The 13,802-nt window shown below is 42.2% G+C and overlaps 1 protein-coding gene across 1 annotated transcript in view; it reads right to left on the bottom strand.

Moving 5' to 3' along the window:
• The window catches only part of ABL1 (ABL proto-oncogene 1, non-receptor tyrosine kinase), a 77,923-nt gene that overhangs the window by 62,621 nt on the left and 1,500 nt on the right, over window positions 1-13,802 (bottom strand). The window lies entirely within an intron of this gene.

The raw sequence follows: 13,802 nt of genomic DNA, 5'->3' as shown, positions 1-13,802 counted from the left end.
AATCTTCCCTAAAATACAGGCTTTGTAGAATGAAGGAGACACACATAACATTTTGCTACAATTATGTTCTTTCTTTCCCATTGCTGTGTTGATCAGGGTTCATGGAAGAAGAGAAATTGCTGAGACGTGAACCTGTGCATTGTTTCTTCAATTTCTGCAACTGTTTGTTAAAAGAGATAAAATTCTGCAGGCTGGATGAGAAAAAGTGTCTGAACTGGAAGTCCCCAGTGTCTCTCCTGCTCCAAAGTGCTGCAATCACACTGCCAACCTCCCAGCAAGCTCCAGGTCAGGCCTCAACAACTGGCAAGAACAAAGTGGAAATCTAAGTCCCATCCCCTGTAATTGCAATGTAGGAGAAAAACACAGGTTTTCAAAACAAAGCTTCTTGTTATAACTCACAACAGCCTCCTGTCCACATAGTCCTTCAGGCTTCATTCAGTGTGATCCTGTCATACAGATGAGTTTGGCTAAAAGCTTTGATCCATGTCATCAAGAAAGCTAAAAAGCAAGTTTCCCAAGAACAAGTCTGATTTTCTGGTTCCACTGAGCTGTTGGAGGTGGCATTTTGCACCTTAGAGACTGCAGAAGTGTTCTATACCATCAGGCTGCTCAGGAGTTACACCAACTTGCATGTTTAATTACAGAAGCAGTGATCAATAGCTCAAGGGTCACAGGCTGTGGTGGGAGAGGAGAGCAGGGATGTCAGGGATGTCTGGATGTCACCTTATCCAAATGTCCAGCTGTCCCAAAAAAGACACTGCCAGTCTCTGAAGACAATCTTCCCAAAATGCAGCAAGAAGGAACAAGTACAGAAAGATGCCAAAACATCAACTCGAGTGGGCAAAGCAGCCATCACCCCTTACTCAAAGGGGCAGAAAGAAAGAAATATTATTTTCAATAGCAAGCTAATATATCCAAGAACTTAAAAGCTGATCTGAGAAGAAAAACAAGATTAGGTTTGCTCTTTTTTGCTGCTTTGGGCAGACAAAGCCCCTCTCTGAAAACCACTATTTTTCATGCCAGCTTTGACCATCTTAAAACCAGGAAAAAAGAGGATAAAACCCAATTTTTCTTTCTTAAATCCTTGGCAGGTCACCTGCAGGAGCAGGCCAACAGCTTTTCCAGCAGGCAGTAAGAAATTATTACTTCCTTTCTAAACAAGGATTTCAGTTGCTTCAGCTCAACAGCAGGATTTCCACAGTCTTAGACAATACAAAGCAATCACTCAACCTGCAAGAGCATCCAATTTGAAAATGGACAGTTGTTTCTCCAAGACAAAAAGCAACAATTTGATAGAAACAAAGCCAACAACAACCAAGCCCAAAATAATCAAAACAAATAAAAATAAACAGCTTTAACACACTGAAAGACAAAAGGTGAGCAGTTACAAGATGAGTGTGAAATGTCAGGGATATACAACACAGATTTTCAAAGGATCAGGTTTGGGTGCCAATAGGATAGGCATCTACTAGAGGTGTTATCCAGGAGGAGTTTAATCTTCACCCACTGCAATGAATAGATCAAAGCCAAATAAACATGCACAGCATTCCATGTTGGCATCAATACCTGTACAAAAGGCAGAGCTTCCAATTGAAACCAGCAAACACAAATTATTCCATCTCTGAGGACATTCAAGCACTTCCACACTTTCAACCCTCTTTCTCTCCTATGAAGAAATCTTATTAACCATTTATATGGGTTATAGAACAAGAAGTAGAAGCTTTATGATGACAAAGAATATAAAGAATCTGGTTTTGGCTTAGGAACAATCCAAGCAGGCACTTGTTAACTATCTGTGATGCTGTTCCCTGCCACAAGGAATAACACAAGACTTCATCTGCCTCAGCACCAGTGCATCCCTGGAATCACTGCCTACACAAACCTCAATTACCCAGCCTAAAAATACACATTTTACTTATCCAAGGACAAGCCCAGCACAGAGGAAAAATGACTGAAAAAAATCTCAGTTATTCTTTGCAATGTAACACTTACGTCAGGTGCAAAGAAAAAGCTGAGTTTTTTCTGTATTATTTGGTCTGCTTTTGGTAGCACACTGCTACTGTGTGCAAGGGCCAGGTGTGGGAGGAAGAGTGGAGGTGGCACAAGGAAAAGCAGGATCCAAAGTCCCTGCTGTGGTTTATCTGTGGTGTCACAGTAACAGGAGCTCTGTCACCCAGGCTGGCTCACAGAAGAGCCCTGGAGAAGCTGGAAAAGAGCATGGAAAGAACATTTCCATGGCTCTCCTCCCCCATCCCCACTCTCTGCTTTTACTTGTGCATCTCATAAAACACCCCCAGGCCAACCCCTGGCAAGGCCAGCTCCTCAAGCCAAAGCTTCATAAAACACCCCAGGTAGGATCCCAGGCTAAAAGCAATTTCCTCCCCACAGCCACAAACCTGGGATGCTCAGACTGAGATGGCAGCCCCTGAAATAAAGAGTCAGGGGGGATGATTTGTACTCCAGAGGAGTCACAAGGGCTGCATGGCACAAGGAGGTGAATTCCAACATCCCTGGCTCCTGTGGGGCTTTGTCTGGGCAGGAGCTGCATTCACACAACTCGGCCCCACCACAACAGGGAGTCAAGGTGGAGGTGCACTGACAGAACTCAGCAAAAGCTCTCTCACACACCTCCTCCTCCATCCCTTTTTTGCTAAAGTATAGCACTCAGATTGGTTTTTTAAATACCTTTTTTGATGGGGAGAGAGGCACAAGGGGAAGCATCCAACATACTCTAATCCTATTTGTTGTAGTCTAAAAGAAATCCATTTGTTCAGCTTTGCATCAGCATCCTTGTGATAATAATTTTTAATAGCACTGCTTATTTGGATCCATTTTACATAAATCACAATTGGACTTCAAGTCAGGAATATGCCCTGCAATTACCTTTGGAGTGTGAGTCCTCTCAGGCATGACCTTACTCTGCAGAGCTCCCCGGACTCATCCCTTATGGACACCCCCCCATGTCTGACCATGGATACAAACAGAACACACTGCAGCAAGACAAAGAGAGCTCAAACCCAAGTGTGATTGTGCAAGACTGTAGGAAAGAGGTCTTGGAGTAGAAGACAGCACCTTTACTTGCACAGGGTTAGTTTTACTCCTAAAAATTTTAGAAGTTGTTACATTTTTAAAATTCAGCTTCTAGCAATTCCAATTTGAGAATCATAAAAAGTACTGTATTAATAATTGAGATGTAAAATGCCTGTTTGAGTCACTCCAGCCCTTAGTCCCCCTCCCCAAAGGGCTTGTTTGCCTTAGGGGAGCATTTCACAAGCAGCACACCAACTTTCTAAAATACAGCTTCAGCAGATGAAAGCCTCATAACCACAGAAGAGCCACCTTCCTTCTAAATCTGGAATTTAAAAACTGTGACATCCAAGGAGCAATTTAAAGGTAGAATAGCCAGGATATTTCAGCCCAGCCAAGCACTTTGGCTACCACATGGTGTAGCTATTTCAGAAGGGCTGAGTGGTGATCTCCCCCTTTCAGCCACAACATCCACCCTTTATCTCTGGGCAGACAAAGCTCTGCCAGCACTGCTGTGACTCAGGGCTCTGGGGTGCACCCCCAGCACTGGGTGATTCAAGCCTGTCCATGGCCATGAGATGTGTCTCATTCCAGGGGCTCCACATCATCATTCCCCCTGGCTGCTGAAGCCCACCACTTCCTAATCTGGGAACGCTGCAGATGACAGAGATGTCTGAGCTGCACAGCCACGGCTCTCTTGGTGTCTGGGACTTGCACCTCCATGTTTTTAATGCCTCTCTAGATAGGCAGGACTAAATGATGTGGGCATGGCAAACACAATGCAATATTCACTTTTTTGGGGAAAAGCAGCCCAAGTTAACAAATCAGAGCAAAAACAGCTCACTGGATTTGTGCTACTTATTCCTATGAGTGGAATGCAAAGTACTTCAAGTTAACATTTCACGGTTCTTTGAATCCTTACCTGATAATGAATGCAGCACTGATCTATTTTCATTTAATGTTTTTCAAATCCTGTGTTTTTAACCAAGATTACAAAGCCGTGCTGCTGCTCAGTGAGGTTCACAATTCCTCTCAGGAGAGGTCGGCTTATCAACATTGCAGCAGGTCTTCAATGAAATGTCATGCACTGCCTTTGCTTTGCAGAGGCAAAACTGCAGTCACCAAGATGATTATATTAGCATTTCAAGCTAGCATTTGCCTCCAAAAATCCAACTTTATTATTCTAATTCCTCCTTTTGCTTGGCTCAAAATATTACCTACTGAAGAGGTAGCTCAGTGGTGTTGCTAACCTGCCACAGCCTTCAGGATTTGACCCTCTCCAGACTAACTGCTGCAGCAAATCCAGAATTAACTCCCAGATTATGTCTCCAAGTGGTATTTCACAAGCACAACAACCTATATCACGTCTGGTGGCGTACCTGTGGTCATGAAAAGCCTTTTTTATCCCACTTTTCAGCAAGAGCAAGGTAAAAACCACCAGGAGTTCTCACAGTGAGGTCTAAATTAGACTGAAGTTTCCCCAACACATTTTTTTTCCCCAATGACATGGAATTTGAAAGGTTGAGCAACACTTACACTGTCTTATGTGATCACCTCATAACAATAATTACTACTTAAAACCTGAAACATGATAGCACCTTGACATCCACCCTCAGCGTGGGAGGCACTATTTAGACATAACAGACAATCTGCAGAGCCCAGGGAAATTACAGCTTCTATATGAACATCAACAGTATCAAATGATGGGAAGAGCTTTGTCTTCCCTCCAGTTCATTTCCTGTAAAGGACATCTATTTTCTATTAAATAGCTGCATGTTGAGGAAAAAAAAAAAAAAAGAATGTATATAGCAAACACATTTAGTGCAATCCATCAATAAGTCTTGTAAGAGATAATGGTTTAATTGCAGAGACTTTCAAATGCAGCTTCTTATCCATCCAGCTAAATATATTAAAGAAGAAATAACAGCTTGGCATTTATTCAAAACTTTTCATTTGAGCTTTCCTAAGTTATTTGCAAACATGAGGTGTAGCCAGACAACAATAGCTCTAATAGCTGTTCCAGTTATTCAGGCTAAAATGGGATGTAGTTTTTAAATGAACATTGTGTTGTCAGACTTATATCAGGAATGAAAAGAACTTAGAGCCAATAAAAATAATAAAAAGAGAACCCCATTTTCACACATACATATTTATAGCTTAAACTATTTTGCTAGATGCACTAAATCTTCATTATTATAAAATTCTCCCATCCAAAAGAGATTTAAGTAAAATAAAGTATTACTAGATTACAGCTTTGCTTTTGTGAGCATTGTTATGACTTCATAACAATTTAACTCCACCATTAGCTCTGTGAGAGCAATTCTGACATTCAGACAACACCAACTGTGTAAATAAGTGTCACAGGCTGAATTTGTTTCCAGATATTCCCTGAGCATCCTTGCCATAAAAAGCTCACGTTCACAAATGTTGAACTCAATGCTACAAGAGGATTTGCCAAATCAATTTCTATAGTGAGAGGAATCTAATATTGAATATTAATATTAGGAAAGTATTTATATCTTTAAAAAGTCAGTGCAGCATAACAAAAGAAGTAGGGGAATTAGACCAATTGCAGAAGACATCAATAAGTGAAAAGAAATGCAGAACTGAAAGCCATTTCTTTTATTTTTTTAAACAAAGATCAGGCTGAAATGGAGCTTGAGGAGATGAGGGAGCAAGATTTTCCCATTAACAGTGAAAGCAAACATCACCACCAAGGTTTTTTTTCATCAGCCAGCAAGCACACAAAGATTACAGGTTCTAGTAATATCTAAAAAGACCTGACAGCCACTATTTCTGAAATTCACAGTTGTCACTTCTGACCCGGGTTCTCACCATTAAACTTTTGCTCATTTCCAAGACGATTCTCACTGCAGGGATTGTTTTAATCAGAGCAAGTCAGTGAAGAGTCACAGAAGACATCTGGTGGCCACTGCCCCAAATGACAATTTCATTTGCTTTACACCTTGGTAATAAAGCTTAAATTTTAATTAAGTAAATAATTTTAAACACTTCAAATTAATTAAATCATTTCATTCACAAAAACCCAAGTGAAAACAGTTGTGTTTACTGCATAACAGCCCTGTGATAACCCTCTGTGGTCAGGCCAGGAGCTGAGAACTTGGGAACAGCCCCTCACCAGGTATGTTAAATGAGGCTGAACAGCCTTTGAATTTGGGCAACTTGAACACGAATGACAGAGCAAACGTTTCCTGAAAGCCCAAAGAATTTCCTATTTCAAGTTTCCATGTCCTTATCCCACTACCATTCACACATTCAGCCTCTGGAGAAACAACCTTGTTTATTCTGGGAGCACACACACAAAAAAAGGCCATGAATCAGCCATCAGTTCCCCCAGGTGTGGAGTGGCAGGAGATCAGCTCACTGGGGTCACTACCAAACCTGCCAGAGCCCATGGGGGTGTGTTTTGGATTCTGGATGTGCAGAGCAAGTGAAATTTCCTCCTCTGCAGCTCAGAGTGACAGGAAGCACAGGGAACATGCCCAGGTCACTCTGTGCTTCCAGCAGAGATGGACATTGGACAGGGAACAAACAGCAGGTCAGGCAATGGGGGAATCCTGTCCTCCAGCAAGCCTTGCCATCCAAAACCCAGCATTTAACAGGCAGCAGAGTATGTAATTCAATATATTCTTGATCACACATTATTCCCATTTTCTGAGGCCATCACTCCCTCTTTGATGCAAATGTGGAGTGCAAACCACAGCAGAGGAAGGTCCAGCCTTTTACTATTTCATGAGCTCTAAGGAGAGACTGGAGCAAATAACATTTGCTACTGCTCAGACAGCACTTCAAAGCAGGAATCTGCAGAGAGGCAGACTGGACACAGCTCAGGCCCTGGAAGACGTGGCAGGAATAAGGTAGGAACTGAAGTCAGCCAAAATGATAAATGCACCAGAATGCCTTAGAAAAGCAGCACTAATGGATAAGCAGCTTCTCAAGGCAGGCAGCATGTAGCAATATTGATTCTTTAATACACACAATGAAACCAAAGTCTTAATGATTAATAATCTGTTGTGAAACTCTATTCATTAGGTAAAAACAGTGCTCAGAAATGACACAACATAAATCAGGCAGTCTCCTCACTCATGAAAGAATGATGAGCTTGCTCGCATCCATGTAAATTAGCAGCAATCACTCTGCATAAAAGCAAGCTCCTGCTTTTCACAACCCAGCTGGTAACAGCCAGGAAAAAATGCTGGAGAAAAAGAAAATATACATTAAAAAAACCCTGAATCTAATTTCAACACTAATTTCAGAAAGTACTTAAGCAAAACTAAAGCAAGCTGGTATTCAGGACACACAAGGAAATGTGTGGAAAGGGACTCCTCCCAGAGCACAACACACCATTTTAGCAGAATTATATCAAATTTTGCCACAAGCGTGATGAAACTCCCAGCCATCTCACAAAAATTAATGATAATATCTAAGTGTAACACTGGCATTAAACATAGAAGTTTAAAGACCAGAGTTAAGAACTAACTAAGAACTACTTTAGTTAAGAACTAAGGAAAGACACTGCCTTAGGCAGCTTTACTCACTAAAATTGAATGTTCATTACCTTTTTGCCCAAGAATCCTCCTTAAACCAATTAAATGGACACTCTGGCAAGCAGATTAATAACCTCTACAGATTGTTTAGATTGATCTTCAATCAACATAGAGCAGAGTAAGAGCTGACTGATAAGAGAGTCACAGAAGCAAAGAAGCAAGAGTCCCTCTCTCTGCTGGAACTGCTCTGGATGCTCCTACAGCAAAGGACTTCACAACAGACCTTTTATAAGGAGACCAACTCCTTCTCACAAGAATGGCATAGCATGGCTGAACTGACAGAACACTGCTGGGTGCAGACACTGCAGAGGGAAGGCAGCCCCTTCCCCCTGCCAAAGAATAAGGAAAGCAAAATGTGTATTTTTCCATCTGCAAAAATACTCCAGAAGGTCACTAGTGTTTCAAACACTTCCTTCAGTCTTTGTAAATGCAAATCAGAGTGTTTTATACAGCTGAAAGAGATGGCTCCTGCAACACACCCAGTGTCCACCCACACAGCAGCACAGCCATCCAGGTTTTAAACTTCACAGGGTGGCTCAAGTGCACTGAGGGAGCTGCAGGAATGTCCTGGTGATGCTGAAATATTCCAAACAGCCCAAAACCCATGGCAGGGTGCTCTGAACTTTTACTGAACACAACACTGGTGTCAGCTGGGTGTTAAGAGCTGGACTAACTCCTGCAGCTCTGCATCCCCACTCTGGTGTCAGCTGAGAGCACTTGGCACCTGCCAAGGCTCTGCTTACAGTCCCATCCACACCAGGGCTATCAAAACACTCTCCCAATTATTTCTTGTCAGTTTTATCACAGTTCCTACAAGCACAGCTGGAAATACATCCTTGTTCTTCCAAGGCACAACCCAACAGCATCCCCACCCTAAAGTGACAGTCAGCAGGACAAGACTTTCCAAGGCCGTTTTCACCTTTCTGCACCTTCATGATTTGCCACAGAGCCTGACCCTGAGAGCACCAGGGATGAAACTCAGGACTCTCAGCAACAGGACTATGTCAACTCCTCACTTTCAAGCTTCAGATTTAAACTTTCCAATGTAAAATACTGTGAGTTTGATGGTAAATGTTGAAGTGTGCTGAAAGAGATGATCTCCTACAAGGGAAGGTTTCTATGCTAATACCCTGTAGCCATCTCTTGCCTCCCTGTCCTGATTTCCTACCACAGCCTCCCTACTAAAACTTGTAAATAAGAATGCAGAACTAGCATAATCTGTTAATGAAAGTCTGGCATATGAGCAACCACTACCTATTTGTCATGAAGGAGATCAACTGCTTAAATATGGCAAGTTATCAAAGATTAGCCAGTGCACAGAACAGAACTGCTTTTGCCCAGGAAGGGATTAGCCTTTCCCCATCATCATCATCATCATCCACCTCAGCCTGTGGAAAAGCAGTTTAGAAAGTCTTAGGTATCTTTCCATACATATTCCAGCCATAGATCAAGTTTTGTGGAAGAGCTTCTTAGCAAAACCTTCTTAGCAAAACCTAGTAGTATTTGATAATTGGAGCAAAAAAAAAAAAAAATACAGCAAGTGATTTTATGATGAAAAGGGATACAGTCAGAGGCAGTAAACAAATCTGCATTCAGCATGCAGCAGATGTCAGCATTAACCAGGCTAATACTGAGGCACAGTGAAGTTGGATTCATAAGCAATGATCCCAAAAGCTGGAGATAAGTCTCTCCTAATAGAGATGGAAATTGAAATTTGGGAGCTGCCAAATCTCCAGCCTGACAACAAAGAAAGTTTTGTCAGTTCAGAATGAAAACCTGAAATACTGAAGGCAGACTAAAAAATGGCTTCCAATTAGGCCAGTGCTAATGATCCAATTTCAGGTGAATGGTCTAAAGTGGAGTCAGGAGTAGTAAAGCAGTTTCTTTGAAGTCTCAGGTTTTGCAGTTGGTGAAGCAGAGACAAAGTATAAAAATTCCCTGAGGTACAATGGAAAGAGATAAATGCAGAGGTTTTAAGTACATGGGTTTGAAGAAACAGTTCTAGTATGGAAGAAGTCTCATTTAAATCATTTCCTTGTATGGGCAATTGACTATCTAATAAATGTATATTGCATATAAGGAAGACATATTGAGCTCCCCTGTAGGATAAAGGATAATGAGTACAAAAATCAGACCTTGAAGATAATCTTGTTCCAAAACCCTGCCATGGGCAGGGACACCTTCCACTACCCCAAGTTGCTCCAAGCCCTGTCCAACCTGGCCTTGAACACTTCCAGGGATCCAGTGGCAGCCACAGCTTCTTTGGGAACCTGTGCCTCCCTTAGAGGGAAGGATTTATTCTGTATATCTCATCTACCCTCAGTTTGCAGCCATTCCCTGTGCCTGTCACTTCAGACCATTGTCCAAAGTCCCTCTCCAGCTCTCCTGGAGCCCCTTTAGGCTTTGGAAGGAGCTCTGAGCCCTCCCTGGAGCCTCCTCTGAGCTGAACACCCCAGCTCTCCCAGCTGGCTCCAGAGCACAGGGGCTCCAGCCCTTGGAGCTCTCCATGGCCTTCTCTGGACTCTTTCCAAGAGCTCCATGTCCTTCCCAGGCTGGAGACAGCACTGCAGGTGGGCTCTCAGCACAGTGGAGTAGAGGGGGGAGAATCCCCCCCTGCCCTGCTGCCCACACTGTGGGATGAGCCCAGGATATGCCTAGAACTGATTAGAATGTAATTTATTCGTTTTCACAATTGAAGTACTTGAAACATGAAACTTAACAGCATAAAACAAGATAGATTATTAAACACAGAGACCCTTAACATTTATTTTTAATCAATAATGTAGGAAATGGTAGTTTTAATTGTTGGGGTTTTTCCTCACAGTGAACTGTACAGGGCACATCTCCAACTGGCAGCTGTGGCAAGCTGGTGCTATAGATCCATTTTGCACAATTGCTTCCTAATTAAAGCAGTAAAATCTTTCAGCACCCTTGTAAGAAAAAGAATTCAGATCTAATATGACAGAGACTGTAGTTGGCTGACTTCAGCTATATTCAGCACTAAATGTTTAAGAAAAATGGATCCAGTTCTGCAGTTTATCTCTCTATACAGTGAGGTAAACAGCTCACTTAAGCTTCCCTATCACTCACCTGCTGGAAGAGAAACTCTAAGACCACATTTTATCACTATGAAAGACTATGAAAAGGCCATTTTTGTTTGAGTGCTTTATCAATCTCTTCCTCATCTCAGCATCACATATGTAATAATTAGAGTTCATTTTTTAAGCCTTCAAGTGCTGCTTTTGCTTGGAGATGCTGTTCTACCAACATGCTTCAGGGGATCTGCTCATCACTCAGCACAGCAACTCCTCCACAAGACAGTCAGGGGAGCTGTGGTGTTTGCCAGTCCCTCCAGTCAGCTCCTGCCAACTCTGGGATCACAGCTGAACCCTCTGAGCACACACCTTCCTTTTCAGAAAGTTTGGGTTTTGCTAAAATTAACATTCTGGAAAGGCACAAGATACACTAGCGTGCACATTTCAAGGTGCACTGACAGAGTCTTTCCCCTTCGCTATCTACTGGCCACACTTTTTTCTCAGCTGGATATCACCAAAAAGCAGGGACTATAGACTCAACTCTCACCAAGAAAAGCAAAGAGAAAGAAGTAAACTTTGCCTTTATAATTCCTCTCAAGTTCAAGCTTGCAAGCCAACTGTGAGCTGGAGTAATCTGCATCAGGGTGAAATCTGTAAAATCCCAGCAAGGGCTACTCTGCTGCCCGGGGTAACGACACGAGCATGAACTCCAGCTTGTAAAACACCCTCCGTGGGGAAAGCAACAGCACAAAGAGACCAGCCCAAAACTTGCCCATAGATTACTTTTTTCCCCTTAAGGCACTCCTCAATTGTCAGCTCAGGACAGAATTTAGAGCCTTTCTGCATTATTCTCACAGAACATTTGAGCACCAGCAGAGCTGATTTCTGGCCAGTTGCCTCCTTGGCTTTTCAGAAGCCTCTCCATGTGTTGCTTTGGGTGCTACGGAGAGTGAGACGACCGAAAAATGGAATTACTTTGCTGGAAGTTATTTTGCCTTACACTGTTAGTATCCAATAATATTCACCAACCCTTTCAGCCAAAATCTGGTACCACTGAAGCAATCCAGATCTTTCACTAAGTGCCTGCTGGAGGAGCCTCAGCAGAACTCAGCAGGTAATGGTCCCACCAAAACAAGATCATAAATACCTTTATAAAAATAACCCTAAAAGGAGAGCCCTGCTACCAAAAGTTCAACTTCTTGTGTTGGTTTTATCATGGGCTTTAATATACAAGAACTTCACACAAGTACATTTAAGAATTCACCTGTCTCTAGGGGGTTAAGTGGCCCACCATGGAATTTCTCCTTAAGCATTTCTTAGTTATGAAAAGCGAGAAACACAATTTTCCTGGGACAAACCAGCTCCCACAGTGCAACAGAGAAACCAGATACAGTGTTTGGTATTTAGAAGAAACTGTGTAATAACATGCTGGAAGGGAAACATGCAAATATTTAAGCCCTGGAAAAGCACCAATCGTTATTTTTATGAACTACAGCACATGGCACAATAACTGAATAGGACTGAAGGCATTAAATACTGATCTGTTCATTAATTATAAAGTATGCCAGTCTATGTATTTATTTCAAAGGCAAATTACTGAAAGGAAAAGGAAGAGCTTTCTAAAACGAACTTTGTTCCCTCTTAATTTGTCCAGATTTTTAATATGCCATTTTTCAGGACAGGAGCAGCCCAAGCTCAGAAGAGAGCTGAATAAACAACAGTGGTACTGCCTTCTACTGCCAGGACCTGGAAGAACCCATTCATCCACTCAAAGAAACTTTTCCTCATGTGTATAAGTGAGGCTGATCTTTTGCAGTTCTTTTAACAGATGTCCTAGCCCTGATGTCCCCTTTCAAGTTTATTCTCTTCTAAACGAAGCCACCGAGGTCTCTCGTGGACATATGGCACATGGACATTAGAGATGCCATTTTTGTGCTGGGATCTGCTGACCTCAGGTCACACTGGCAAGAAGTTACCATCTGCCTATTGCTGTTAGATGATCAAAAAAGAACGTTTCTGGCTTTTCTGCCACAGCAAAACACCAAAGGGACTAAGAACATTGTATTGCTTGCAGCAAGTGCTCTGGCTGTATCTCACCTGACCTTGAAACTCTGTCCAAAGTAGTAAAAGCAGGAACCAAACTCGGGGTGGAGGAGTGGGTATATCACAGGACTGAAAGCAAGGAAAAACCCTGCAGCAGGTTTAACATCAGAGGGCCAAGTTAGCCCTGATATTCTCTAACCTTCTCTTAATTACCTCAACTTTCTTCAGTGCACAAACATTGTATGGGAAAATAAAACACTGAAGTAACTCAGAACAGTATTTCGGCAGGGCAGGGTAAACATGGGATCTCTGTGTGTTTGTTGAACACTGCAGAGAATTCCTTGGGCCCTTCTGGAAACACAGAATAAGAAAAAGTTAGAGAGCAAAGCCCTTTAAAAGTAAGAACAAATCAAAACTTTTCCTCTAACTGGATTGTGTTCTCAGACAGCAAATATTTCAATTTTTAGTTCTATAAAGATTACAGATGCAGTTTTGTTTTGTTCACAGATAAACTTCCTCTACAGGACAAAACTGTTGCAGAAGCTTTGTCAAAGTCACAATCTCCAGCCAAAGACAGCAGTCAGCAGCACGTCATCTCAAAGAACTCTCTTAAAATTCTAATATTGTATTAGAATTTTAAAAGTGTTGTGCAAAAGCAAGGATTACTCCAAAGTTTAAGCAAAAACAATGCATTTCTGCACCTCACTTCTGCAGAGATGCCTTCAGTTTACAGTTTCTTTGGTTTTGGGAGGGGATTGTTTGGTGGGTTTGTGTTGTTTAAGGAAGAATTTGATGCAGTCACCAAATCTACCTCTGCCTCCTACTGAATTTTTCATTTGGCTTCTTTCCTGAGATTCTGAACTCCCTCCATACTTTGCAGAAGGCCAGCAAGTGACAGAGTTGCTCTACCCCCAAACTTCTGGCCTCTCGCACTTCAATCCATCACAGCACAGGACGAAGGTTTAACCAGCTATGAGAAACCACTGAGCAAAGCCGCTCCAAATGCAACAAGAAACTCTTTTCACAACAGCATTAAGTTCACAAACTTTCCAAAATAAAGGTTTTTTTCCCTTTCAAGTAGCAAAGTCCTTTTGGTAAAGACAATTAAAGAGCACCTGTGACTGACCAC

This window comes from Agelaius phoeniceus, chromosome 21 (assembly GCF_051311805.1).
Source record: "Agelaius phoeniceus isolate bAgePho1 chromosome 21, bAgePho1.hap1, whole genome shotgun sequence".
NCBI lineage: Eukaryota > Metazoa > Chordata > Aves > Passeriformes > Icteridae > Agelaius > Agelaius phoeniceus.
Note: the sequence above shows the minus strand (reverse complement) of the source record. Positions and strands in the feature narration are given on the sequence as shown.